General features: G+C 36.7%; 1 long non-coding RNA gene across 3 annotated transcripts in view; it reads left to right on the plus strand.

Annotated features, from left to right (window-relative positions):
- Positions 1-15661, plus strand: part of LOC140621081 (uncharacterized) — a 71645-nt gene extending 55984 nt beyond the window's left edge. For 2 of the 3 annotated variants that reach the window (XR_012020802.1, XR_012020801.1), the window contains exons 2-5: positions 9302-9429; positions 11816-13209; positions 14306-14398; positions 15378-15661. This is a non-coding gene — a long non-coding RNA (uncharacterized lncRNA). The remainder of the gene's footprint in view (positions 1-9301; positions 9430-11815; positions 13210-14305; positions 14399-15377) is intronic. The other variant, XR_012020799.1, reaches the window with a different exon arrangement.
- The last annotated feature ends 1484 nt before the right edge of the window (positions 15662-17145 follow it).

Consider the following 17145-nt stretch of genomic DNA (forward strand, 5'->3'; position numbering starts at 1 on the left):
TTCAAACATATGTGTAAATAGTTCAGTGAGTTCATTATCTAACTCCCTGAACAGCAAAGCATGATATCATCCAAAAACCAATTCTCACTCCCATAAAATGGAGCAATGAACCATTTACCTTAAAGGACCTTCACAAGAGGGTTCATATACTTATGTAGTCCTTCAAAATTCATGCTTTGCTATTTATTTTTATTTTTACATTTTTCCCATTCCGTAGAGGTATAGCCTTTGCATAATAAATTGAACTAATTTTAAGGTCAATGAATTTCTACACCTGTATAATGCCCGTCTGCCCATGTGCAGATCAAGATTTAGAAACTTTCCAGCACCCAGAGTCCTCTATCATGTCCTGTCCCAGTCAATACCCACAGTCCCTTTCCCCCCATCATCATTCTGACTTACATGATGATTGATTAGTTTTGCCTGTCCTTGAACACAATATAAATGGAATTATAAAGTATTTTCTTTTTGTGCCTGACTTTTTATGCAACATAATGTCTGTGAGAGGAAATCATATCATTGCATGTAGTAGTTCATTCTTTTTAATTTTCTCTGTAGTGTTTCATTTTGTGAATACACTCAATTGATTTATTCATTCTATTAAGGTGGACATTTCTGTTGTCTCCAGTGTTTGGGCGTCATGAACAAAACTCCTGCGGTAGACACATATACACATGTGCACACATTTCTCCCTCTTTTTTTAAAAAAGATTTTATTTTATTTATGAGAGGGAAAGAGAGAGAGAGAGAGAGAGAGAGAGAGGCAGAGACACAGGCAGAGGGAGAAGCAGGCTCCCTGCAGGGAGCCTGACATGGGAGTCGATCCCAGGCCTCCAGGATCAGGCCTGGGCCAAAGGTGGCACTAAACCGCTGAGCTACTGGGGCTGCCCTGCACACATATCTCTTATGCATTTCTTTGGGAGTGAAGTGGGTGGGTCATAGCATATATATATGTGTGTGTGTATATATATATATATATATATATATACATATATATGAATATATATATAATTCTAGTTTCTAAGAAATGCAAATTAGTGAAGTATAATTTATTGCTTATGAAATTAATATATATTTTAGTGTATAAAGTAGCCACTACATTCCATTCTCACTTTCATACATTGCTGGTGTGAGAATAAACCAGTATGTCCTTTTTGAAAAATATTTCATCAGTAGGTAGTAATAATGGCCTTTAAAATTTTTATACCACTTGAACTAGTAGTCCTATTTTTTTTCCTTTTCAATTCTGGAATATATCCTAAGGAAATAATCCTAAATATTTTTAAAAGTTTATGAGCCAAGATATCTACTGGAGAACTATTTGTAGTGAAAAACACAATGGAAATGACCTATGTCCAAGAATAGGGAACACTTGAGGTAAATTATATAACTATTTTTTAGTAGACTATATAATGTTTTGTCTATGAAAAATTTATAATGGTGTAGAGATATGGCTTGCCACAATGACAAATTTAGAAAGCAGAACATGTATTTAAATTTGAACATAACTTTGGGATAAAAATACATAACACAAAGAGAATAAGGCCTTAGGAGGAAATATCAGCAGAATGTTAATACTCAACAATTAAGTGGCAGTTTACTGGCTGGTTATTTCCTTTTCTCTGTTTTGCAAATTTTCTGAAATGGTTTGTCTTGGTTTATTTAAAGATTTTGAAATTTAAGTCTGCACATGCATTGTCAATGGCAGGATAGGATGCTAGTTAAGAGTATGATTCCAAAAGCTCTATTACCTGGGTACAAATTCTAGATTACAGGTTTCATTGCTTACTAGCTGTGTTTTTCTTTGGGCAAGTCTCAGTTCCATTTAATTCACCAGGTATTTGTTGAGTGTCTAGTATGTGCTGGGCAATGTTCAGCAAACAAATGGATAAAATTCACTGTACTCATGGAGCTTCCAATTGTTGTGTGATGTTTGCAAAACAGGTGTCAGCAGAATGTCTAATGTACAGAGTGGTGACAAGTCAACACTGGAGAAGTGTCTGAAATATGAGCCCTTGAGAAGTGTTAATAATTCCAACTATTATTGTATTTATGGAGTCCTATAATTTCCAACTTCTCTTTCAGTTAAAAAAAAGTGACTTTTTCTGGAAAAATGCATTTGACGTGGTGTATAATTAACCACTTTTACTGGTCACTTGAGAGCAACATTGATTACCACCCCAATTAGCACTTTTTTGTTCTGTACTCACCACAGATCATAGGACGTGGCTCTGGCCAAGGTAGAGCCCAGTTTTCCTAAGAATTCTTCCCAGGAATTCCTGCTTCCTTATATTCTTCCCAGTGATAGAATTATTTTTTTATTGTATTTTGCAGTAGTGTAGTATTTTTACCATTTTCAACCAGCGATGCAATTATCGGTTTGGTATTTTCAAAACCAGTAGTGTTTTAGTTTTCAAAGCTGTCATAGTAAAGTGACACAAATAGGAGGCTTAAATAACAGACATTTGTTCTCTCACAGCTCTGGAGGCCAGAAGTCTGAAATCAAGGTGTCAGCAGAGCTTCATTCCCTCCAGAGGCTCTAGGGGAGGGTATTTCTTTGCCTTTTGGGGTATCTGGTGGCTTCTGGCAGCCACTGGCTACCTCTAGCTATGGCAGATATAACCTCAATCCCTGCATCCATGTTTTCTTCTCGCCTTTTCTTTGAATCTCTCTCTGTTCATTCCTCTTTTCCTTTTTTAAATAAAGATACCAGTTACTTGATTTAGAGCCAGCCCTAAATTCTGGGTGATTTCATCTTGAGATACTTAACTAATTACATTTTCAAAGACCCTGTTTTCAAATAAGGGCACATGAGATTCTGAGGGAACATGAGTTTTGGGGAAATACTCTACAACCCATTACAAATAGCAATAATATTATCAACAATACTACTCTTGTGATTTTTAAGTCCATAAAGAATACAGATGGTAAGCAGAACAATGGTTTCCTTACATGTGTGCAGTTCATTGCCTTCTTCTAAAAAGTGGATGTAACCCAGATTTCTTAACAGTGTGATTTTTGAGGAGCATGAGCTGGAGAAGGTTAAGGAAGAGTCCATCCTAAGAAGCTTCAGTCACTGACTTGGTAAAGTTTTGGAAAGACTCTTGTATCCCCATAGGAAGTGAAATCTGAAAAGGTTAAGGGTTGTGTCTAATGAAAATTTACTGGAAAAACAGGAAATGAATGAGGCGTCTAAACATTTGAACAGAGATTTTGTTTTTCTTTGCCATTTCTCTTGATGATGTAGATATTCTGAAAATCTATTATTCACACTAAATCTTTCAGTACACCAACCTAGTTGAAGGTTGTTATTTGTGATTCTTCTGTTGATAGTTGTGATGTTTTCCCAGTAATTGGACCCTCTAAATTTTGCTATCTTAATCGAAGCAAATTCCAAGAGCACTTACTATAATGAACATTCAGAGATTAATTTTGACAGTTATACATTTTATAGTGGTTTATAGTTTTGTAAATTAGAAGTAATAAAAGAAAGCTTTATACTGCATATGTCTTTACTCACTTTTGATCAAGTAGCAACATCAGTGTTTAGGACAATGGCATTTATTAAAAAATATTTATTGAACACCCCCTCTGTACCATGCCCTGGACTATGTGTTGAAAATACCACAGTGACCAAAACAGTGCACCTTCCCTTAGAAAGATCCATCTTTGGGGGCAGATAAACAAGTAAACAGACATTCGGAATATAGAGAAGGATATGAGATAGGGAAGAGTTCTAAGGTACAAGCAAGTAGAATACTGTAGCAGTTAAGTGAAGGGGCATCTAATTTAATCTATGTGTGGTGGTATCATTAAATGCTCCTCAGTGGAAGTTCTCAACTAAGCAGAGATCTATGGAGCCAAGGGGCTCAATTTTAGTTGCTCAATAGATCTTTGTTAGAGAGGAGTGAAAGAATGTGCTCATAGTCTGTTATTCTTCTGTCATACTCTTCTGAAAGAGTACTATTTCACTAGAACAACAGTTTAAATCATTTGGGGTGTCCACTGGTCTTTGCAGAGAGAATCAGAAATTTAGAGAATCCTCCAGAATTCATAGGCCAATGCAACACAAGTGAATTCACATCTGGAACATATTCTATCGTGCAGTGTTTAGAAGAAAGCCCAACATAGTCATCTCCATGTGGTAGGTGTTCAACTAATGCTAATTAACACCAATGATGAGGATTTATTAGGCATAGTCAAACTTTAGTAATTAAATGAACCTGAAGTTTTATTATAAAAATTAAAATAGCTGGAGCTCCAAGTAGGAAACAATTTGTAGTGAAGCTCATGTCGTTTAGTTATTATTTCTTTTCTTTTCTTTTTTTAAGTTGCTTGTGTATGTGTGTGCTTAGAATGATTTTTATTTTTTAATAGAACTGTGGTAAACAAATTAAGCTTTTAAAAATTAACTGGATTTTTTAATTATGTGAAATATTTAGAAAAAGTAAAAAGGAGTGATATGATATCCACAAGCCCACTACCCCACTTTGTCAAATCTTAATATATCTGACACATTTGCTTCAAATAATGCTTCCTAAGGGATAGCCATCATATTGTGATGAGCACTGGCTGATATATGGAAATACTGAATGACTATATTGTGCATCTGAAACTAATATTACACTGTGTGTTATGTAACTGGCATTGAAATGAAAATTTAAAAAATAAAAAATAAAAAATAACCATCAACAGAAACAGATCAACTCCCTGTGTGTTATTGTCCCATCCCATTTCCTTTTGTCATTAATTAGAGATAACTGTTAAATCTCATTAGAATGTTATTGGAAACTAAGTGTTTGCCATTACCTAGTTGCCTACCATAATCCATTCTCCCTTTCTTCCTTAGAATAGATGAATCTTGATTTTTAGAAGGAAGATTTTATTGCCTAATTGCCCTTGAAATAAGTGTACTCTTAGTAGTAAGATTTGACTTTTAAGATAAGGCAATAGTATTTTGTCAATTACTTGGAAATCTCTTTAAAAAATAAGAGAAACCACCTTCTTTGCCCTTTTCTTCATCCTGCCACTGGACATGATGGTTGGAGTCACAGCATGCACCTTGGATCCTACAGAGCAGAAGCATTCTCTGGTGACAGAGAAACAGCTGGAAGACTGGGAATCTAATTACTTTAGAGGTTGGCCATATGAGAAAAATATAAACTGTCATGCTTGTTATTTCCTCAGTCTTTGTATCTAACAGTTGAATCTAACTGTAATCTATAGCATATCAATAAAGAATATTTTTTTACATTTAAATATATTAGCATTCTATTCTTAACATTTTGCAACTTATTTTTTCTTTAAAGTTATATTTTTTATATTTATCCATCTTCATACACTAAGCAGTAGTTCATTGTTATTTGGTTTATAATTTATTAAATCATTTATTTAATTATTTCCTATTGATAAATATTTAAGTGGTTTCTAACATTTTCTTGTAATAAACATGGATGTAGTGAGCATTTTTTAGAGGTCTTCCTTCTGCACTTATTGTAGAATTTCTTGTTGACTTTAATATGTGGATCCGTTGTCTAGAAACCTTGCTGAGCTCTCTTTTTATTCTAAATAATTGTTCTATAAATTATCTTGGTGTTTCATGAGAAAATTTTACTATGTGAAATAAGGACAGTTTATCCTTTTCCAATTCTTATGCCTCTTATTTATTTTTCTTATCTTATTGCATTGTCTGGGGCCTCCAATACAGTGCCAAGTGGAAGCAGAGAAAGAGGATATCATTATCTTGTTTCTTTGCTTGAATACTTTTAAAGCAGTGTTTACCATATATGTTTTGCTGTTATTTTAGGTTAAATATATTTTATTTTATTTAAAGATTTTATTTATTTATTCATTAGAGACACAGAAAGAGAGAGAGAAGCAGAGACACAGGCAGAGGGAGAAGCAGGCTCCATGCAGGGAGCCCGATGTGGGACTTGATCCTGGGTCTCCAGGATCAGGCCCTGGGCTGAAGGCGGTGCTAAACCACTGAGCCACCAGGGCTGCCCATATTTTATTTTTCTATCAGTTTCTTAAGAATTTTGTCTTGAATGATTTCTGAATTATGTTGGATATTTTTTCCTTTTATTTTTAAGTTAAAAATTAATATGGAATTAATATTTAAATATGGTATATTACATTAATGGATTTTTGTAATTTTCCTTTTTAATTTAATTCGATTTATCACAGTATCATGTGAACATGTTTTAAAAGCCAAATACTTCTACAATAGTAGAATCCACTCCTAATTATCAGTCTCCAAGGCTAACTTCTTTCAAATCATTCAGTGTCTCTGTATTTACCACCCAAACCAATATTTCCAGATAACATGCATATATTTCTGTTTCTTGGTTTTTTGATTTTAGATATTAATATACTGCTTTTTTTAGTTTTATATGTTAACTATTTATTTTTATTTTGGAAGATGAATAATTTGCTTCTATCTTTCTCCCTTCCAATATAGCCATATTTTTTTTTTGTTTAAATGAGTATTTACATTATGATATGTAAATATTTTTCACCACTGAATGATGCAGGATACTATTTTAATTTTTCATTTCTTGTTTATATGTGTGCATATATACTTTACATGTTGTTTTCTCTAGAGTTAATAAATTCCTTATTGCTTAGTTTTTTGTACACTTATTATTCATTCTAAAACTCACAAAAAGGTAATGTAATCTCTTTTTAGTATATGCAGACACTGTAAGCAATATGTCAAGAGTGTATGAGTGTATGTGCATGAGAGAGAGAGAGAGAAGAGAGAGAGAGGGAGAGAGGAAGAGAGAGAATATCAGATAGAAAAAGACAGGTGCATCTCTTCTGAAGTCTATGTCTTTGTGTGCTGGTCTGCTCTGATGTGTGGGCCTGTAGAGCAGCTGTTGCCTGGGACACCCTTTTCTCATCATTGTGAGAATTACTTTAACATCCTTCCTAGGTTGAAGTCCATATATTTTTGGATCCATTGTTTACTCTTTTTAAGTTTACTTTTTTTTTTTAATTTTTTTATTTATTTATGATAGGCATGCAGTGAGAGAGAGAGGCAGAGACACAGGCAGAGGGAGAAGCAGGCTCCATGCACCGGGAGCCCGACGCGGGATTCGATCCCGGGTCTCCAGGATCGCGCCCTGGGCCAAAGGCAAGCGCCAAACCGCTGCGCCACCCAGGGATCCCTCTTTTTAAGTTTACTTAATGGTTACTTTACCATTCAAGACTTTGATTGGTAGAACACATCCCTCGTTATCTTTCTGAATCCATGACAGGTGAAAGGATGTTGCCAGTTCGGGAAACTGTTTGCTTTACCTCCACATTTGATTGATAGCTTGTGCTGGTACAGACTTTTTTTTTTTTAATAAAATAATTTTTTATTGGTGTTTAATTTACCAACATACAGAATAACACCCCGTGCTCATCCCGTCAAGTTGGTACAGACTTTTAAGTTTAAAATCACTCTCCTTTTAGGATCTTTGGATGTTCTAAAATGTTACAATACTATACCTTGGTGTCTTTTTTCATTTATTGCACTAGGATTGCACTAGCATTCAGTGGTGCCCTCCAATCTCTACGTTCAGGTTCTTCAATTCTGCAAAGTTCTTGTATTAACTCTGGTTATTTATATCTCTGTGTTTCTCTATTCTCCATTTTTCCCCCTCCAGAATTCCTAATTTTAGTTGTTGGCTCTCCTAAACAGATCATTTTTTTTTAAACAATATTTCCTATAGTTAGTTTTTTGAACTATGGTTCCAGGAAATTGCCTCAGTGTATCTTCCAAATATTATATTTAATTAAAAATATTTTTTGCTATATTTTTAATTTTGAAGAGCTCTTTTTTTTGTTGTCATATAACTGTCCTTTTAAAATAGTGCTTATTCCTGTTTCATAGTTGCAATACCTTTTACTTATCTGGGATTTTTATGGTTTTTAAAGATAATTTCTTTTGATTCCAGTATTTAATCTCTGTTTCTTTTCTTTTTTAATAATTGTGTTGGTCTGTTTATTATATTAGTAGTATTTTTCAAGAAGCTGGTGATTATTTGCTGTTTGTTTATATTGTGGGAAAAAAAAGGCACTTGAAAGCTCATTGAAAACACAGTTTGTGAAGTCAGTACTTGTTGAGTGGTGGGCTTCACTACTGGGCAATTGAGCAGATAGCTCTTTCCTTGCAGAATCTCTAATTGTCCATTAACTCTAGGTCTTTTCACTTGGGCTTATCTGTCCTCTACAGACATTCCAGTATCCTCCAGGCTCTTGCCTGTGGGCATAAACCTGGGAGGTGGCTTTCTGGGAACTGAGTGAAAAATGGGTGCTGGGCTTTTATTTTCAGCATTTTTAGTTCTGCATCTTCCCTCAGCCCTGCCTGGTGTCCCTGTCCAAAGCCTTCTGGTTCAGTCAGTGACTCCAATGTTATACTTGTAGTCTTTTGTGGCCCTGGAGATGAGTGGAATGAGAATATTAATAATGTCATTTGGGGTATAAGACATGTCTTTATATATATATATATATATATATATATATATATATATATACACACACACACACACACACACACACACACACTTTTAATCATTCCTTCTAGTCTTTGCTCTACTGTATCTCCAACTGTGGTAGCATCTAGCATTTCTAATTCCTGATTTCTATTCCATCAGTGTTAGGCTAGGAAGGAAAACCTAGGATCTGACTTAGAATTAAAAGACTTATTTCTCTGTCTCTCTCCATCTATATCAACCCTACTCTCCCTAATGATTTGATAGTTGCCTTCTCCTTGCTCCCAGGCCAGTTGAATCCCTGTGTCTTACCTTAGTATGTCAGGAATCCTATACTCAGATAATGGGAATGTTGTAGATCCAGTCTCCAAGTCAGCATGTTTCTTGATTTCAGTCCTTGTTGAAAGGTGGTGCCTGTGTCCTCTGGGCTTTCTCAGGCTTGAAGCTTGCTACAATCTGTAGCTCCAGGTAGGGGTAGGCAGCAGGTATTCCCCTCTCCTTTTCATACATGTAAAAACTGTGTGTATCCATCCACTGGCTGTTAGTCATGAACCTAGTCCTGGCTCCCCGTTTCGGATGGTGGCTTAACTTTTATTTCAGTCACCCTGTAGGAGCCGAATCTGCAGCCCTGCTGCAGTCTCAGAGCCCAAGAGGCTTCTGGCTGCACCCCCTCTCACTCATTTGTTTTTATTCCATTCCTCATCCAAGAAAGGCTTTTTTCTTTTCCCATTTATTCCTGGCAATTTCTTTTTTTTCATATGTGTGTGTGTATATACAAAAATATGTATACATATTTTTTTCTTGTAACTTCTATTTGATTAGGACAGAACAACGTGTGAACTCTTCACAGAAAATCTAAGTATTGGTTCATTAAAAATGAGCAGAACAACAGCAACAATACAAGCCAATAACCAAATGAAAACCCATTCCCTTTTGCTTGATAAAAAGTGGTAAGATTTTTTTTAAAAGATTTTATTTATTTGGGAGAAAGAGAGTGAGTGGGAGAGAGCATGAGCAGGGAGATGAGCAGAGGGAAAGGGAGAAACAGGCTCCCCACTGAGCAAGGAGGCCAATGCAGGGCTCAATTCCAGGGCCCCAGGACCACAACTTCAGCCAAAGGCAGATGCTTAACTGACTAAGCCACCCAGGTGTCCCAAAAGTGGTAAGATTTGACTGGGTGTGATTTTGAAGGACTAAGCAGGATACTGTATATGACTGTGCTCTGTGATAGCTAGAGAGTCCCTCACAAATCTTAATTATTTATTTTATGTTTATGTGGCCACATCACCTGAGTAGGAAATCCTAAGCCCTTCCTCACATGACAGGCCTTATTTTTATTTATGCCCCAAACATAGAAGATGAACTTGTGCAGACCTGGGATTTCTCTCTGTCTCAGACATATTTCCCAAACTTCTAATGCAAAAAGAAATGCATATTCCTGTCTCTTGAGTTTTTGAGCCATGTTTGGCAGAGAGACATGCAAGAAGAGAGTTACAAGGGTGCTCTCGACAGGCTGAGTGAGTGAAAATGGCCTCCTTATTGCATAGGCTCTCCAGTCCTGATCCATTGCCCAGAAGTTCACCAGAAAGACAAACAGTGAGAGGTTCATGAAACACTTAGACTTTAATTTGCTCTTGAAATGCCAGGCTATTATCTTTACCTGGCAGAAATCGTTGCTTCTCCTCAACCTCACAGAATCTAAACTCTAGTCCTGCTCTTAGGAGCAGTTTTCCCTGAACTTAACCAGTTCAATTCAGCAAATATTTATTGGAGTGTGCCAGGTAATGTTAGGTACTGGAGTGTACTGATGAATACAGCACAGTTTCCATCTTCTGTGGCCTCACAGTCTGTTGCCTGGGAACACAAACAGGTCTGTGAATGAAGAGAATTAGCACAGGTGGCTAACCTTTGTGCTTAGAGCTCTGGCTTTGGCATCCAGGTGTCCATGTTCACACCTGCAGGAGCCACTCCTCATTGTGAGACTGAGAATGAGTCATTTAGCTATTTTGTGCTTTAGTTTCCTCATCTGTATAAAGAACATGGTAGTGATGTCATATAGTATATATATAGTATATATTGTGGTATCTACATTTATACATCATATGATAATACTTTATAACATATAATAGAAGTTGACATTTATGAGTGCTTTCTGTTTGCCAGGCTCAATTATATACATTTAACATGTGAGATGAAACATTTGGACTTTAATTTGCTCTTGAAATGCCAGGCAAATGCCATTGAGGCATTGTAATATTTAACCTGTACCATAATGTATAAGATATAATGTAACATATTATAGTATGTTAATTATATATTTATAATAACTAGTATGTGTGGAATTATAAATAAATATGTAATTATAAAATAGCATAGTATGTTATAATAGATATTAATGCAAGTTAAATATTACAGGAAGCACTCATAAATGTCGACCTCTATTGTTAAGTACATTTTAGCTATGGAACATGAAATAGTTTGAACTAGTAATGGATAGAATGTGGTCTTTAAAGATTTAATTAAAAAAATAAAGATTTAATTAATTAATTAATTAATTAGAGAGAGGAAGAGAGAGAGCGAGAGAGCATGCAATTGGGGGTGGGTGGAGGAGGAGCAGAGGGAGAAGAACAAGCATACTGCATTGAGTATGGACCCAGATGTGGGGCTCAATCTCACAACCTTGAGATCATGACCTGTGCTGAAATCAAGAGTTGGATACTGAACCAACTGAGCCACCTAGTCACCTGGAAACATGGTCGTTAGAGTCAAACAGCCTGGGTTCAAAACCTTGCTCAACAACTTACAACCTTGAGTAAACTTGTATGGAAGTTCTTAATGTTAAAATCAATGGCTCAATAAGTGTTGCTGTTTTATTATAGTATTATTATTACTATTATTATTATTATTCATATCTCTGAAACAAAGTTTCCCTATCTCAAAAGACATGAACATTCTTTTTATATTGCAAAGTTTCTCTTTTTGTTGGAGATAATAAATTTATCATTCTTCGCACAAAATGGCTCTTGTAAGTAATCGATAAAAAGGTGAACATTTTAAATATTATCAGTTCCAATGTTAAATTTTTGATGTAAAATGTCCCCTATGTGCCAGAGTGTGGCAGAGAAGAGGGAAGACAAGATCTCCAACCCAAATCCCCATTCTCTCTTCTACAGAATAGAGCTATTTCCAGGGAAGAATGGCCTAGCCAGGGACTATATCTCTCCCAGCCTTGGGCCAAGTGCCTGTTCTTGCAGTAGAATATGAATATCACTGGTGTGTGTCTAGGTAAAAATGATTAAGAAATCTGGATTTTTAACCCTCTTTTTTTCCCTTCAGCTGGCTAAAGAAAGAGGACTTGAGGATTTTAAGAAATGGGAGATCTACCAGAGGGAAAAAACCTGGGCCCCTGAATTACACATGGAGAAAAGTTGTCCACTGAGTAGGAACTCCCACATTAGATTCCTACTTGAGAAAGAATTTTTTATTGTTAGGCCACCACAATTTGAGGATTTATTTGTTAAAGCAGCTAGCATTATCCTAATAAACACTATATGTTAAATGCTGAAGCTACCCGGGACGGGGACGAACCATAAGCAAGCAAAATTTAGAGCACAATCAAAATTAGGCCATTTTAACAAAAACAAACACATAGATCAATGGAACAGAATAGGGAACTCAGAAAAGGGCCCTCAACTCTATGGTCAACTAATATTCAGCAAAGCAGTAAAGCCTATCCACTGGAAAAAGACAGTCTCTTCAATAAATGGTGCTGGGAAAATTGGACATCCACATGCAAAAAAATGAAACTATACCATTCTCTTACACCATACACAAAGATAAACTCAAAATGGATGAAAGATCTAAATGTGAGACAAGAATCCATCAAAATCCTAGAGGAGAACACAGGCAACACCCTTTTTGTACTTGGCCACAGCAACTTCTTGCAAGATACATCTATAAAGGAAAGGGAAACAAAAGCAAAAATGAATTATTGGGACTTAATCAAGATAAGAAGCTTCTGCACAGCAAAAGAAACAGTCAACAAAACTAAAAGACAACCTACAGAATGGGAGAAGATATTTGCAAATGACCTATCAGATAAAGGGCTAGTATCCAAGATCTATAAAGAACTTATTAAACTCAACACTCAAGAAACAAACAATCCAATCATGAAATAGGCAAAAGACATGAACAGAAATTTCACCAAAGAAGACATAGACATAGCCAACAAGCACATGAGAAAATGTTCCCCATCACTTGCCATCAGGGAAATACAAATCAAAACCACAATGAGATACCACCTCAGACCAGTGAGAATGGTGAGACTTAACAGGACAGGAAACAACAAATGTTGGAGAGGATGCGGAGAAAAGGGAACCCTCTTGCACTGTTGGTGGGAATGTGAACTGGTGCAGCCACTCTGGAAAACTGTGTGGAGGTTCCTCAGAGAGTTAAAAGTAGAACTACCCTACAACCCAGCAATTGCACTGCTGAAGATTTACCCCAAAGATACAGATGCAATGAAACGCCGGGTCGGCTGCACACTGGTGTTTTAGCAGCAATGTCCACAATAGCCAAACTGGAAGGAGCCTCGGTGTCCATCAAAAGATGAATGGATAAAGAAGATGTGGTCTATGTATATAATGAAATATTATTCAGCCATTAGAAATGATAAATACCCACCATTTGCTTCAATGTGGATAGAACTGGAGACTATTATGCTGAGTGAGGTAAGTCAATCGGAGAAGGACAAACATTATATGGCTTCATTCATTCGGGGAATATAAAAAATAGTAAAAAGGATTGTAGGGGAAAAGAGAGAAAATGAGTGGGAAATAGCAGAGAGGGTGACCGCACATGAGAGATTCCTAACTCTGGGAAACAAACAAGGGGTACTAGAAGGGGAGGTGGGTGGAGGCGGGGGGTTGACTGGGTGATGGGCACTGAGGAGGGCACTTGATGGGATGAGCATTGGGTGATATGCTATATGTTGGCAAATATACCCCCCCCTAAATTAGGCCATTTTAAAGGTCCAATTAAAATGATATTTAAAGGAGAGGGAATGGGGACCAGAAGAGTCATCATGAGAAAAAAGGATTTTGTCTGGGTCTTGAAGGAGTTGGACATGTTTCAAAGCTTGGGGAGGCAGTGCAGGTAGAAGAAAAGCCAGAGAAAGTGAGGACAGTATTCACTGGATGGCGAATACCTCCTGCAAACTTACATATAGAGTGGATAGAGAAGACTAGTGAGAGTTGAAGACAGGAGGGCAGACAGAATCCACATTTTGAGGAGGAACTGGAATGAAAAACAAGTGTCTGGCTTTTTTTCCACCAGCAGTGGAGAACGACTTGTTAATTTTTGAATAGAGGGATAATATGATGAGACTTGCATTTGCAGATGATTTATCAGGATGTCTTGTAAGAGATAGTCTTGAAGAGAGAGAAATGAAGCCAGGGAAGTAAATGAGAAGACTACTGCAGTAGTCTAGGGGATAGGTCACCAGGATTGAGCTAGAAGATGATGGTGGAAATGGAGTAGATGAGATGCATGAGAAGATAGGATAATACACAGGATATACATGGGATAATATACTGTCAGTTGATTGGATTTGTGAAGCAAAGACCCATAAATGAGAAAATAAGAGTCTTAGGTTTGTTAACCTGGGTTAACTGGGTGACTAGGAGAAGGAAGGTGACATTAACAGAAGTCAGAAAGGGAGGTTAGTATGGGGGATGGTTAATTTTATTTTGAACATTTAATAATTGGATATCCGTATAGAATAGACTGTCGATGTTGACAAACAGGTATTTCTTGCTTTTGGACTAGTGTTGAGAAGAGAACATTAGCCAACTCAGCAATGTTGCTTGTAAGAGGTGAATTTACAAGGACTACCTGAGAGGAGAGGTTGGAGACTGATTGGTGAGTTAATGGGCTGAAGACACAGTGTCTTATTACACTCATGCTGCCATAACAAAGTACCATCGACTGCAGCATGGCTTCAACAATAGACACTTATTTTCCCACCATTTTGGGGGCCAAAAGTCCATGAACGAGGTGCCAGCTGATTTGGTTTCTGGGGAGAGCTCTCTTCCTGGGTTGCAGATGGTTGCCTTCTCACTGTGTCCTCATGTGCTAGATAAGCACTCTGGTATCTTTTTTTATAAGGCCATTAATTTCATTCATGAGGGCTCCACTTTCACAATCTAATTGCCTCCCAAAGGCTTCATTTCCAAATGCCATCACATTGTTGATTAGGGCTTCTATATGTGATTTTAGGGGAACACACACATATAGGCCATTATGGACAGGTAAGTCAGGAGTAAGTAGAGGAGTCAAGAGTAAATAGAGTAAGAAAAGGTAAATAAAATTATTATAGAAGCTTTATTAGAAAAGGCAAAAGTGATTGAGGCTGAAAATTTTCAGGCATTCCCATGATATTAAGAAAACAAGACACATTTAACCTAATTGAACATTAGGGAGAAGCCAGAAATGTAGAAATCCTATCTCTCCAACTTTTGAAAGTATCTGCCACAAGAATTGGGTTTTGGCTTTACATTTACTTCCCATGCATGAGAAAAAAACAATTTTGAGGCTTTCAGCCCAATTATTAGTTTATCCAATTTATAAAGTTTGTCTGGCATAGTATCCTTGCAGATAGCTGTTTTTACTGTCCTTTTCAAGTTTTTATTTTAATTCCATTAGTTCACATACAGTGTAATATTAGTTTCAGGTGTACAATATAGTGATTCACCACTTTCATACATCACCCAGTGCCCATGACAAGTGTACTTTTGATCTGAGTACATTTAGACTTTGAACATTGGTTTGTATACTATTGGAATTATAGACCAGGAAAAGCCCCTAAAGATGAGTCTTATTTTTCAAACTGTTTTCTTAGGAACCCCAGGGATGAAGAGGAGATGCTTCAAGGTTACCTTAGATGTGTGAGGCGTCAGAATTTGAGTGGGATCAGACACCTCCCATATCACTCTCATGCCCACTTTTCAGCTTGATCCACATGGATTCCATGTTCTCTATTAGGATTTGGACTAATATGTCTTTCGAAGAATGGATTTCATGGCTCTAGGTCTATACCTATGAGAAAAACTGTGATCTAGATCAAGAGTTGGTAAAATTTTCTGTAAAAGGCCAGATAATAAATATTTGAAATTTTGTAGGTTATATGGTCTCTGTCACAATTATTCAAAACTGCTATTGCTGGGAAGCTATTCTAGACACTATAGAAGTAAGTGATTGTGGCTGCCTTTCAATAAAACTTTATTTACAAAAACACTTGTTCGATTGCATGCAGACCCTTGATTTCACCAACCTCCCTGTCACTTTGCAGATTGAGAAACAGAGGAAGAATGAGGTTAAAAAGACTTACTTAAGGTAACAGAACAACTAATAGTGGATATGTGAAAGAAACCTCAGTCCCATCATTCAATTCAATCACTCCTTACTCTCCCCTGACCATGTACAGTGCTTTCCCAAGCCCCTTGATGCCTCATTCCATTGCCTTCACATGCTACATGATCTAGTTGCTTATTCATCCTTATTGTGTGCTCTCTTCACAAATTGAATGCATTGCAGGTATTATCTCTTTTACTATTTACAACGACTCTATCTTGCAGCTATTATTAGTCTCAATTTTAGGAAAAAGAAAATGGAAGTTTGGAGACTTGTCCAATATTGCACTTTTAAATTAAATTAAATTAATAATTATTTTTTGCTCAGGTATGATTGAAATATAGTGAGGTATTAGTTTTAGGTGTACAATGTGGTGATTCAACAATTCTGAACAGTACTCAGTCCTCATCACAATAACTGTGCTCTTATTTCATCCATCCCCCCACCCACCTCCCCTCTGGTAATTATCAGTTTGTTCTCTGTATTTTAGAGTCTGTTTTTTTTTGTTTGTTTGTTTGTCTCTTTTTTTCCTTTGTTTTGTTTTTTAAGTTCCACATATGAGCGAAAACATATGGTATTTGTTTTTCTCTGACTGACTTATTTCACTTAGCATAATATCCTCTAGGTCCATCCATGTTGTTGCAAATGATAAGATCTTATTCTTTTTTATGGCCAAGTAATATTCCATTGTACCAATAGTGTATTTTTAATCAGCCTCTGAATAGTCCTTATTTTCTTAGGCCACCAACCTTATACTTATCATCAACTTCTCCTTTCCTCTTGGATACCATAGTTAATCCACCAAAGATCTGGTTCTGCCTTCAAAATAGGTCCAGAATCCAGCTACCTGCCATTCCCTCCACAATCACCACCTTGGCCTGAGCTGCTGTTGTCTTTCCCTACAATTACTTAAATGGGCTCTTTGCTGAACCCCCCAGCCTCTAGCTTTATACACTTAAGGTTTATTCCCACCATGGCAGCTTGAGTGATCCTATGGATACATGAGATAGATCATGGTAATTCTCTGCTAGAATCTTGCTACTGTCATATACTTCACTCAACAAGGAAATCCTACCATGGCACACACAGGGCTCTGCATTGTCTACTTCCAGTCTTAACTCTCTTTCTCCTCTCCCTATCCTCTTTGTGTCTAATTCATGGGCTTCCTTATAGTTCCTGAGTAACAGGCATGGCCTCACATTAAGGCTTTTTCTCTAGCTTTTCCCCTACAGGCACTGTTTCCTCTCCCCCATCCC

Source organism: Canis lupus, chromosome 2 (assembly GCF_048164855.1).
Source record: "Canis lupus baileyi chromosome 2, mCanLup2.hap1, whole genome shotgun sequence".
Classification (NCBI taxonomy): Eukaryota; Metazoa; Chordata; class Mammalia; order Carnivora; family Canidae; genus Canis; species Canis lupus.